The 12,854-nt window shown below is 40.0% G+C and overlaps 1 pseudogene; it reads left to right on the top strand.

Moving 5' to 3' along the window:
* Positions 1–3,260: 3,260 nt before the first annotated feature.
* LOC114224068 (solute carrier family 38 member 6-like) lies at positions 3,261–5,774 on the top strand (annotated as a pseudogene).
* Positions 5,775–12,854: the final 7,080 nt, after the last annotated feature.

The following is a 12,854-nucleotide window of genomic DNA, read 5'->3' as shown; positions in this document are numbered from 1 at the left end:
ACACCTAAATTTTCTTAAAAGAAGATTTTTAAAAATCCATTAATCAAAGTAAATCCATCTTCCCTTAATATCATGACACCACCCTGAGTATAAGCAGAGCACACTATTAATCATTTCACTCAGATACACAATTATGGAATGTAGAAGAAGAAACACTCGTTTTTTCTAAATTTCTTATATCCACTAAATGATAAAGAAGAGAATAAATAGGTCAACATAAGCTGTGACTACAAATCACTGAGTTAAATATCTAAGAAGCCGATTGGTATATTTTTAAAATACTTTATTACTCGGATTGGTCAAATCAGTTGAATCGCTTCCTGTATGCTAGCAATCACTGTGTTAATGCTTTGTCCATGTACCTATTGGTTGTGTAACAACACATCCTAGAACAATAAGAGATAAACTAATTGAGAAACATTCAACCCAAATTTTTTCTTGTCCCTTCAGCACATTCTCCACATTGTTGCTGGAGCAATCTTTCTAAAATGCAACCTTGAATGAAAAGAAGTGGACCTCATGTTTATAGCAGCCTTATTCATAATTGCCAAAACTTGGAAGGAACCAAAATATCCTTTAGGAGGTGAATGGATAAGTAAACTGTGATACATCCAGACAATGGGATGTTATTCAGTGCTAAACAGAAATGAGCTATCAAGCCACGAAAAAGAACAAAAAACAAAAACAAAAACCCAGAGGAATTTTAAGTGCATATTACTAAGTGAAGAAGCCAGACTCAAAAGATTATATGTTATATGATTCCATAGATATGATGTTCTGGAAAAGGCAAACTTAGAAGAACAGGAAACAGATCAGTGGTTGCCTGGGATGGGAGGAGAGTTGACTCCAAGGGAGCAGCCTGAGGGATCCTTGTAGGGTGCTGGAACTATTCTACATTTGTCTGTGATGGTTGGTATATGACTGTGTGCATTTGCCAAAACCCATAGAACTGTACAACAAGAAGAGCAAATTTTACAGTATGTAAGTTTTTACAAATAAAAATTTTAAACAATTGATTTTATAAATCCATCCATCTCTCACCAGCACCGACAGGAAAGGCTCTACTTGCTCTTTTTTAAGATTTATTTACTTATTTTAGAGAAAGAGCACACAGGTGGGGGGAGCTGAGGGCGGGGCAGGGGGCAGGGAGAGGGGCAGAAGGAGAGAGAGAATCCCAAGCAGACTCCTCGCTGAACACAGAGCCCGCCATAGGGCTGGATCCCACAACCCCTGAGATCATGACCTGAGCAGAAATCAAGAGTGGAACACTCAACCAACTGATCCATCCAGGCCCAGGCCCCAAGGCTCTGTTTGCTTTAAGCCAGCACTCTAGGCCCCTCCTGGCATGGCCTTTCCCTCCTGTCTGGTTTCTCCTCCTTCCCCTCCTCCAGAGTAGCCAAATCACGTGTGGTCTCCAAATGACCTCACTGCATCTCACCTTCCTGCTAGTGTGTGGCCCCCCAGAAATGCCCCCACCCCCTGCCTCCTCAGACTTTTCCATCCCTGTGCCACAGAATAAATACCTGAGGCTCCAATCAGGCCAAATCCCTTGCAGTTCTGCAAAATATGCAGGGCTATCTCAAGGTTCTCTGCCTTTCTGTTTGCTCTGCCTGGAATATTCTCTTTCCCTTCACCCTCTTTCCTATCAGTCTGATAAATAGTCACATATCTATTAAAATTCTCTTCTAACATTACCACCTTTATGGAATTTTCCTGAAGCTTCCCCAAAACTCCAGGTATAGACCTTCTATCAGGGCATTAAACACATCTCAGGCATTTGTTTCTATATCTACTGTGAGCAGAGACCATTCTTACTCACTTTGTATCGCTATTACCTAGAATATTTCTGGCATATAATAGGTATTTGATGAATGAATGAATGAATGAATGAATGAATGAATAAAAAAACAAGTGAACCGATTAATGAGCGTATAAATCTTATCTGGAATGCCCTGCTATTCCATTTAGGAAACTCTAAATTATCCTTCACAAGAATGCTCAGCATCACCCCACTTCTGAGCAACCCGATCCAAAAACATGCTCTGTGCTTTTTTGATATTTATAAACTAGTGTGAATATCATCTTTTTACTGTACACACTTATGTAAGTAGGTAATTACACTAGACTGTGAGTTCTTCCAGGGCCTCCCTAAACCATAGATCCCCAGCATCCAGGAGACAATGCCTGACTTGAGTAGTTACTCAATAAATCTGAGCTTTACAGATGAGTAGAATCCATGCTTTCCTCACTCTCCTCTGAATCGTGGGCCAGATGCAGGGATGCCTGTAATAGGAAGTGTGTGAGAAGAAGTTCTTTGCATAAGAAAAAGACACTAATAACCCAAGAGTAATAAATATGGGGAATTAGAAATTACCTTGAACCACTCTTTCCCCTAGGAAAACAATCCCTGAAAGAAAGCAAGAGAGAAATGAGCAATAGTTAGGAGAAGCAAAACTGCTTATACCAAAAGAATGCTTGGAAGATAGAGCGCGAAGTGAGGGGACACACATTAGCTCTTCCCAAAGGTCAGAATTTGTTTCAGGTCTGTTGCTCAGCACCATCCCTCCCACAGCACGTCTGCAAGGCACATGGCTTCACCTCAGCCAATGTCTTCAGTGTCCCGGGAATGATTTAGAACCTGCAAGGGGGAAATGATTCCACTAATGAAGGAGTCCCAGTTCAACTTGGCCGTGGACCATTCTGAGTCCAAGCTCAGTAACACATGCTCTTCCAATCACTGAGAGAGGGAGTTTCTAAGAATTTGACCAAAACAAATATTTATGTTACAGAGGAGGAATCTGTGAATATTGAATTTTTCCAAAAGTCCCCCGCTGGAGGAGCACCCACAATTACTCGCTGAGATCATTGACTGAATGCTGATTTTTTTCTCTCTCTCTTTCTCTCAGAAGATAGCACTGCCTTTTGCCCTCTTGCAGCTGATTAGTTCATCGCCCAACAGATACTACAACATTACAAGATTAACAAGATGGCTCACTCCACCATGTAATCCCAGTCTGCACTCTCCCTGAATATAAGAGCCAATACTCCTGCTACTCATCATAAAATTTCCAGGAGTCATACTATTTTCGAACACCATAATTTTTATCAATCCTTTGACTTTTCCTGGGTATGTGTGTCTGTGTCTATGTTGATTCTTTCATTTCATCAAATTAGTCTTGAACCTGATAAGCAGTAACACATTGCAAATCTAAAATGTGTTAAGTTCACATGCAGGGCCAGGCTTGGGTGAGGCAAGAGAGATGCCAAGGTTTGCAAAATGTAAAGAGACACTCACTCTCAGAGAACCCACACAAAGCCTTTTCGCTGCCAGTCCTCCTTACCGGAGGCCCTGCAAAGGTAAGCCACACACCAAGGTACTGTGTGGGAAACTTCACACACATCCTCTCAAAAAAATGCTAAGTGTTCCCTTTTCACATAACTGCCTACTTCTCAAACTTGGGTTCTAGCTCAGATGACTCCTCCTCAGAAAGAACTTTCCTGAACACCTTCTCTAAAGTGAGCATTCCTGTTGTAATCTGTCAGAGCATTCTCTTCTATTTCTTCTCTGCATTTATCAAAATGTAGAATTACATCTTGTTTACTGTCAATTTCTCATTAGAATCATCTCAGGTCAATTAGAAGAGAAGCTCTCATGTTCTTGTTCGCTATTATAGCCCCATTGCCAAACACATACTGGACACACGATAAAATATTTGTTGAATGAATAAAATTTAATGAATAGCTTTTGGAATGTTTCAATTTCAGTTGTGACCTCACTTGCCCTGTGATTTTGGATAAGTTGCTTAATTTCTCTATGGCTCATTTTTCTCACCTTAAAACGGGTTTATTCATTGATCCAATCATTCACCTTGCAAGGCATGTGATATAAAGCAAAGAATAAATGAACGAATAAATTCATGTCCATTTTCCCACTTGGAAACCAAGAAGTTACATGCTGTTCAAGTACATGTGGCCAGTTTGCTGTTTATCTATGACTGTATAAGAAATCATCCTAAAACTTAGTCCCTATGAATCAGAAATTTGGGAAGGGCTCTGCTGTGCAGCATTGGCTTGCGACTTCTCATCCAGTTAGAAGGTGGCTGGAGCAGGAGCAGTGGAAGGTCTAAAGAAATGGAGGATTGACTAGTCATCTCTTATATTATATATGTGTAGATGATGATATATTAGATAGATAGATGGGGAGAAAGAGACATAAAAGATAGATAGGTAGATACACAGATAGAGATACCATAGAGATAGAGACATTGCTCTGGGCTCCTTTCTGCAATCTCTACAGGTAGGCCAGTTGGGTTTCCTCAGAGCCTTAGGACAGACAGACGGCCTAACTGCCAGCATGGGGTTCCATTGCAAGTAGTCCAGCAAACAGGACAGAAGTTGCATTACTGCTTATCACTTAGCCTTGGAAATTAATGCAGCATCCCTCTGCCCTATCCTACTGGTTGAAACAGTTTCCAAAGCCCACCCAGACTGAAGCCCACCCTCCGGCCTTCCCTGAAATGCCTGGCAAGAACTTTACAGACGGGGATCCCCAGGTGTTTCATTTGGTTTTTCTGTGTTTAATTTGACGAATGCCATCATAGGAAGTGGCATCCTTGGCTTAGCTTATGTTATGGCTCATACCGGCATCCTTGGATTTAGTTTTCTGCTGTTGATAGTTGCTCTCCTGGCTTCTTACTCAGTTCACCTCCTGCTTAGTATGTGCATTCAGACAGCTTGCTTGGTCTTCATATACATTGGTTCTATATGGTTCTTCATATACATTGACGCACCTGTCTTCCATTGAACTCCTTCAGTCATTGTAAAATCTCTGTGGAACTATGACATCTTATGAAGATCTTGGACTCTTTGCATTTGGATTACCCGGAAAGGTGGCAGTAGCAGGCACCATCCTAATTCAGAATATTGGAGGTCTTGGTATCTCGATAGACAAACACTACTACTAATCATTTGTGTTGGCATTGTGTTCCCTCTTGCACTTCTTCCTAAAATAGGTAATGATTAAAAACTGGTCCATTCCTTGTCCTCTGCCATTAAATTATGTAGAGCAATACTTCCAGATTTCAAATGCTACAGATGATTGTAAACCAGAGCTCTTTCATTTCTCCAAAGAGAGTGTTTATGCCATACCTACCAGGGCTTTTTCATTTCTCTGCCATACCTCAGTATTGCCAATATACTATGAACTTCAAAGCCCTTCAAAGAAAAGAAGGCAAAATGTAACCCACACAGCAACTGCTTTAAGTTTTCTCATTTATTTTACATCTGCACTCTTTAGGTACCTCACTTTTTATGACAAAGTGGCGTCAGAATTACTGCAAGGTTATAGCATATACTTGCCCCGTGATGTTGTTGTCATGACTGTGAACTTATGCATACTATTTACTGTGCTTTTGACAGTCCCTCTAATCCACTTCCCTGTAAGGAAAGCTTTAATGATGATGTTTTTCTCCAACTTTCCATTCTCATGGATTCGCCATTCTCTGAGCACTCTAGCAGTCAATATTATCATTGTTTTACTTGCATTATATGTTCCTAACATTAATTAATGTTAGGAATAGAATGTATTTGGTATAGTTGGTTCTGGTACATCAACGTGTTTGATTTTTGTATTCCCAGGACTATTTTATCTTAAACTTAGCAAAGAGGATTTTCTCTCATGGAAAAAGCTTGGGGCTTTTGTTTTGCTCATCTTTGGAATTTTGGTTGGGAATTTTAGTTTAGCACTAATCATTTTTAATTGTATTAATAAATGAAAGAAATATGAAAAAAAAAGCCCACCCAGTTCAAGAAGAAGGAACATAGACGAATCTTTTGACAGGAGGAGCATCAAAATACTTGCAAACACATATTTAAACCATTGCAGCTTACTTTCTGACACAAATTATACAAGCAGAATATATTTCCCCTTTCCCAAGACCCCTATAGTTTCATGACATTAAAGTACCAGACATGAGGTTCAGATGTGATCATCTAAATCAGATCCAAGAGTGGATGGCATTCCTTGGGTATGGTTCCTTGGGTACGGTTTCTCTGTGTCGGAAGCCTTACGGAATAGAGCGGTAAGTTGTTTGGCCCACAGGCCTCGCAAACAATGATGGGACAGGCATAGGGTAACCATTGTGGGTACTCCCATCTATGAAGGGGGAAATTAGGAGTACATGAAAGTCTCTGGTCCACGGCGATCCTGAAGTCCAGAGGGGCACATGTTGCCAGTTTCTTGCTTAAGGCCCGGTCCTACTTCCAGAGAATGATTCTCTGTGGTTCTTGGCCTTGGCCCCTTGCTCTCAGTTTACCCCCTAAGTCATTTTTACTCTTTCAAAAAAATTAGCCCACATTAGCTCAAAGGAACGACGGCCTCCTTCAATTTTGTCTTTGTCCTTTTTAGTTCAAGCTGATACGATCCCTTTAAAATTTTTGTGGGATTTTTGTATATTAATGTATAATCCACTCCATTAAGCAGAAGCTATAGAAATCTCTCTAAGGAAAGCCTTCTCTACCTTGGGCTTCTGTGAGGTTGCTATAGGAAAATTCCAATAAGATTCCTAAAAGTTCTATTGTTTAACAGAGAGGGTCTGTGAGATGTGCCCTTAAAATCCTTGAAAGATGTTTTGTCTGAGTGAAAGGATCTATGAGGCCCCACCTGACATCTTTCTGAGGTCTTAATAAAGGATATTACAGGACCATCATGGATTTGGCCTTTGCCCTGAAATTATTACTTAATTTGAGAGTTTTTTGCCATCTGGCTAGACTAGAAACAGTTTTATTTTCAAGCATAGGGAGTTGTGGCATCTTAATATGTCCTCCAAATTTCTAAAGAAAACTGAACAGTTGCATTTTTGGCTTGCCTCTCTATTTATCTGAGTACACCAATCTAAAAGACTTTTCAACATTTTTTTCAACATTCTGCCTGCAAATTTTCTTAGCCAGGTCCATCAGTTCATGTGGCACATTTTCTCTTTTCCACATGACTATAGGTGACAATTGCGCTAAACTTCCCATTGCCACCTAACAAAGGTCTTCTTTCCTCCCGTTTTCAATAGTTTTGCTCGCAACAGATTCCTTGAGGCCCATCAAGCTTCTGCTAACAATTTCTGCAAGTCTCTTATAGCATCTGCCCGCGGCCCAGACCCAAAGCTAATGCCACACATTTTAAGGTTTTGTTAGAGCAGAAACTCACTACACGGTTTTAAAAACCTGCTCCATGAATCTACTGATGTGCAACAAATCTCCCAATACTTAATGTCTGAAAACAACAAACATTTTATCATCACTTACGGTTTTTGTGGGTCAAGAGCCTGGAAAGTGCTTCCCCGGGGAATCCTGCCTTGGGGTCTCTCGTGTGGCTGCCGTCAAATAGTGGCTGGAGCTGGAGCAGTGGAGGGGTTGCAGCAAATCAGGAGGGTGAGGGGGTCAGTGGCCAGGCGTCTCTCTCCTTCCTCATATAGTCCCAGTGTTTCTCCATGAAGTCTCTTTACAGGAGCTAGCTCGTTGGGCTCCCTCACAGATGATGCCTGGGGCTCCAGCCTGAGTATTCTGGCAAGCAAGGCAGGATCTGCATCACCTTCTCTGTCTTCCCTTCAGAAGTCCTACAGCATCACTTCCACCACATTCTGTTGGGCAAAATCATCAAAAATCCTGCTCAGTTTCAAAAGATAGAGCATCAGCCCCAGCTCTTGATAGGAGGAATATTTTTTTAAAAACTGCAGGTGTATTTTCAAGCTGTCACCTCTATTAAGTATAAAGTTGCAACTGAATCACTTGTTTTCTATTACATTAAAGGAAATAGGTAGGTAGATTCATTCACTCATTCCATTATTCATTTATTCCTGCTCCCTAATCCTCTCTGTATATCCTGTTGGTGGATTGATCACATTGTCTTCAAATGACCTGCTTTTATATCTGTCTCTCCCCTTACACTGTTATATCCCTGTGGGTAGATGTTTTATTCATCTTTGTATCTCCATTATTTAGTGCAAAATCCGACTCATATAAGATGCTCAAATAATATATGCTGACTAAATATTTGGATGAATAAATTAATAAATTGCAGTTTTACCTTGTTTACAAATATCGAAATGCAATATTTCCTATTAAGCAATGAATCATCAAAAACTGTTCCTGTTTCCTATTGCAGAAAATTCTGTTCCTAGTAAGAAAAGTCAATGGCACCATTCATGTTTATTGGCTTTATTTTACAAGTGTGCATTTTTACATGATTTTTGTGCCACTTTCGATATAGTCATTTACCTACACATAGATGGCAGAGAGGGTACACCTTGCCTCAGAATCCAAACAACTGAGACAGATATCAGAAATACTCCCGGGAGCAGGTTAACTGAATCCCAGCACAGCACTGGCTGCCCAACATGGGGAAAATGGCAAGGCCACAGACTGTTGAAACAGCAGCGGCAGGAGCAGAAGAAGCTATCATGGCAGAGGTATGGGCCTGGTGGGGAGAGTCACAGAGCTCTGCTATAATTCTGAGTATACATCCATCTCAAGGAGACTGAGCTAAGGAAGCCTCAGGGCTTAATAAATCTTTAAGCACAAAAATCAGATGAATAAGAAGCCAAGGTGGTGGGAAAGATATATATAGCTCCAAGACTCTTGACTGTTAGGAATAAGACAATATAGCAGAATATCAGGCTATTTCAGAAAAAATTCAGGGGATGGAGGAAATGAGGAGGAAAGACACACTAATTATGCATGTTTGGGGCCTGTGTGGGGAAGGGATGTCAAGGAGGGACAAAAACAAGAAAGGAAATAGAAGAGGGCACTTAACATGATGAGCACCGGGTAATGAATGGAAGCGTTGAATCACTATATCATACACCTGAAACTAATATTACACCATAAGTTCACTATACTGGAATTAAAATAAAATAAATAACTAAAAGACCAAGATAAAGATTTTAGCCGAAGAAGATGATGGAGGCAGGCAGATTCCCTCTCCGAACCTCCACACCCTCACCTAAATTCCAAGTTCCTCCCGTGATGAGGATTGGTTCTGGAAGCTTCCATATGGTCATCATCACTGAATGGGAAAGATCTGGCTACCAGTCACTGCAGCTCTAGAGCTTAAAGGCAAAATAGGGTGTTTTATTGTTGTTGTTGTTTTTAACTCTGTTATATAATGATCTATTAAAGCAGGTGGATCCATTTGGCTAGTCACTCATGTAACTGTTTGGCTCCGTCTATCAGCTCATCTCTTTGCCCCTGAAGGATGGTATGAAACAACTGTTGAGGAACAACACTTACAGCAGAAGACATTTTCCACACTCCTCTTGCTAGCAGCAATAGGATCTTGTGTTTTCCCATGGGTTGTGTAAGTTCTGGGATTGGTTGGGTGAGCCCAGTAGGTTCATGGAGAAGGGTATTGAGAAGCTGAGAAAGAGCTAGAAGTCGTGAGAGATAAACAACTGTAAAATTAAAGTGCATTTTTTCACGAAAAATTCTTGTTTGTTGAGAATTGTCATTTGTTCCTCACCCTTAAAAAATCCACTTATTTTTCCCTATTCAAAAGTTATATGGAGAATTATCAAAATTATCAAAATAAATGGATTGCATTTATAACATTCTTTGGGAAAAACTGAACCTTATCTCAAAACACATCAAATGTTGATACCATGAAAACTAATTCTGTTTGCCATGAACGTGATTGAGGTGAGGTTAGCAGAGCTCCCCACGGTACTCTGAGATGGAGAAGTTACACAGGGCAGAGTCACTGGAGGACATCGTAATGACCTTAGCACTCACATCATTTGATTTCAGTCTCTGATCAAAATGGTGCCTTAATCAAGTTTCCTATTTTTTCCACCCTGTTACACAATGGTCCATTAAGGCAGGTGGATCAATTTGACCAGCCACCCATGCAACTATCTGAAAACAAAATTTACAGTTAATTTGCAGAAGTTGGCATCATGTAGATACAATGCCTGAGAGCCAGTTTGGAATTTACTGTACAACACCATTTCCCATACTATAAATCTTTTCCAGTGAACAAAGAAGAAAAAATATCAGGTCTTTAATTGCATTTAAATGAGAACCCTTTTTATTTCCTTATACACACTTCAATCAAAGAACCTAAAGGCACTAATGCCAAGTGAGTTATTTTATGCTTGCATATGCAAGCAACTCAGTTTTTTCCTACATTTTGGAACGAGAACTTTGAAACACTTCTAAGCTTCACCATATATTTAGTCGAGATGTGCCAGACAACCGCAGAGATGGAGTTATTTTCTTGGCCAACACAGGATGGATGGCATGTGATTCACCATACCTTTTACTGTAGCAACAAGCTGCAGGGACTAAAACAAGGTGGGAATACTAAATTTATGAGAAAATGATGCTAGAGTTCAGCATATCCGGAATTTGATAATTATGAGTTGGAAAGCAATCAAGTTCTAGTATTTTGAACCATAAAAGCAATATAAGTTTAAAAGTAGGATTTTAGGAGCGCCTAGGTGGTTCAGTCGTTATGTGTCTGCCTTTGACTCAGGTCATGATCCCAGGGTCCTGCGATCGAGCCCCACATCGGGCTCCCTGCTCCGCAGGAGGCCTGCTTCTCCCTCTCCCACTCCCCTGCTTGTGTTCCCTCTCTCACTGTGTTTCTCTCTGTCGAATAAATAAATAAAATCTTTTAAAAAATAATAAAATAAAAGTAGGCTTTTAAATTTTATGTCTCAGTAAGTTTCCCACCAAGAATAATACTTAGACAATGAATGTACATATATACCATTCAAAATAAAAAGGGTTAGATTTCAAAATAACCATGAGATATTTTTTCATCAAAATCAAAAAAAGAATGGCAATAATAAGCTGAAGAGGTACTCATATATTTCTGGCAGCATGGCATATGGGCAAAACCATTTTTGAAGGTATTAAGTATCATGATCCATTAAAGTATTTGTACTGTTTGGCCCAAATTTTACAATTTGAATAATTAATCATAAGAAATAATGTTTAAATATATGGAAGAAGATGCTTTCAACAATATTATTTATAGTAATGAGAATTGGAAACTATTTAAATGTCCCAAAATTAAGGGAAAATTACATAATTTGGGACACAGCCAGCAATGTGGAAATGGTTAAGTAAACTGTTCTACTGTTTGGGCAATAAAAGCAAAGGCATATTTTTCCTCTTTGGTAAGCTCCAAACTTGCTATAAGGTGGTTATGACATAGTTACATCTTTTAAATAATTTTTTAAAGTCCTACAGATCTCACCAATGCACTGGAGTGTCATGAGAGTTTCAACAGTGAGGGAAATTTACAAATAACTAAAGAGTAACCCCACCCATACCTCTTGACACTTCGATTTCTTTAGCAGTCAATGTGTTTCTCAATATGAGGGCAGCCATTTGAACAGAATTCAGTAAAATAGCTCTCATACAGTTTGTCAAATAATTATACTTACTGCATGCTTGCCACCATATCAGGCATGAGGAAGAGAGAAGGATGAAATGTCCCAGCCCTTCAATGGCTGCTGACAAATAATCACAGAAAAGGAACAAGCCCTGAGAACGAGCATGCCCCTGGGGTACCGTGGGTGCACAAGGCGGCTGGATGAGGCAAAAGGGGATGAATAGTCTCTCTCTGTGTGGTTTCCCCAAAGGCATTACTTCTGAGCTGACACTGGAAGGACAAGCACCGTTTCCTCAGGCAAGCAAGCTGAGAAAGGACATTCCAGACAGCAACCACCAAGCAAAGACAGAAGAGCAAGAAAACCACAGCAGATTCAAGGAGTTGCAACTACTTTGACAGTTGGAGGGGGCATGAGGACGTGAGGTTGGGATGTCAGGAAGAAATCACGTCATAAAGAACCTTGCGTATGGTGTCGTTGCAAAGAGCTTGGGCTTCAGCTAGGGACTCAGATAGTTTGGGTCTTTCAAATCTTTCTATTTTAATTACAATTATAAGAAAACTCAAACAATAAGGTTTGATGCATAAAACTGTGATGTATATTATACTTTCAAATTTGGTTTTTTCAATGAGAACGATGGAGTTTTGATAAAGTGTAAATATAAATACAAACACAAAAATATAAGTACAAAATTTGAAGCTGGGGTTTGTGGATAATAGTTGCAATCAGATAGCAGCCTCAGCACCCAAATTATTTCTGTATTTTATTTTGATTGTGTAGAATCAAAAAAAAAAAATCCCAATTCAAAAAGCTAAGAAGGTTCACATTGTAGCAAGGTTTGGGGTTTGCTTTGATTTGGGGTGCCCCAATTTTTCATATGCAATCTCAGCCTGCTCCTGAGATAAATGGAAGCTGAAAGCATCATATAAATTTTGTTTCAAATTTGAGTCACTAATGTATTGACAAGTAAGTCCTATACGTATCACAAATACAGATCTAAAGATTACATTCTGCTTACTTGCAATGGGAGATTAAAGGGGCTTATGTTATAATTTCCCTTTTAAGCTATCCCTTTTAAACTGTGTGTGTATGTGTGTGTGTGTGTGTGTGTGTGGTGTGTATGTGTGTGGTGTGTATGTGTGTGGGGTGTGTATGTGTGGGGAGTGTGTGGTGTGTGTGTTCAGATGGCATAGTCTAGAGGAGAATGACTTCCATCACCTTCATCTCTCTGACTTGACACCACTGAAAGTGAGCAACAGCCTTTCAAGTAGATTTGCTCTTCGAGCAGGTAGAGGAGAGGGAGAAGGGGTAGGGGAGGAGAGGAGAGGAGGGCGGGAGGAGAGGGACTCTTCCTTACAGTGGAATGTCAGTTAATAAAAGTGAAGGGCAGAGGGAAGGGGGAAAATCATCATTTTTGTAACCATCATAGTAGAGACTAATTTAAACAAAAATCATCAATGGATGCTTAAT

The sequence above is a fragment of the Eumetopias jubatus genome, unplaced genomic scaffold (assembly GCF_037043125.1).
Source record: "Eumetopias jubatus isolate StellerSeaLion01/CBP00866 unplaced genomic scaffold, mEumJub1_p1.0 scaffold_8, whole genome shotgun sequence".
Classification (NCBI taxonomy): domain Eukaryota; kingdom Metazoa; phylum Chordata; class Mammalia; order Carnivora; family Otariidae; genus Eumetopias; species Eumetopias jubatus.
This window is presented reverse-complemented; position numbering and strand designations above follow the sequence as displayed.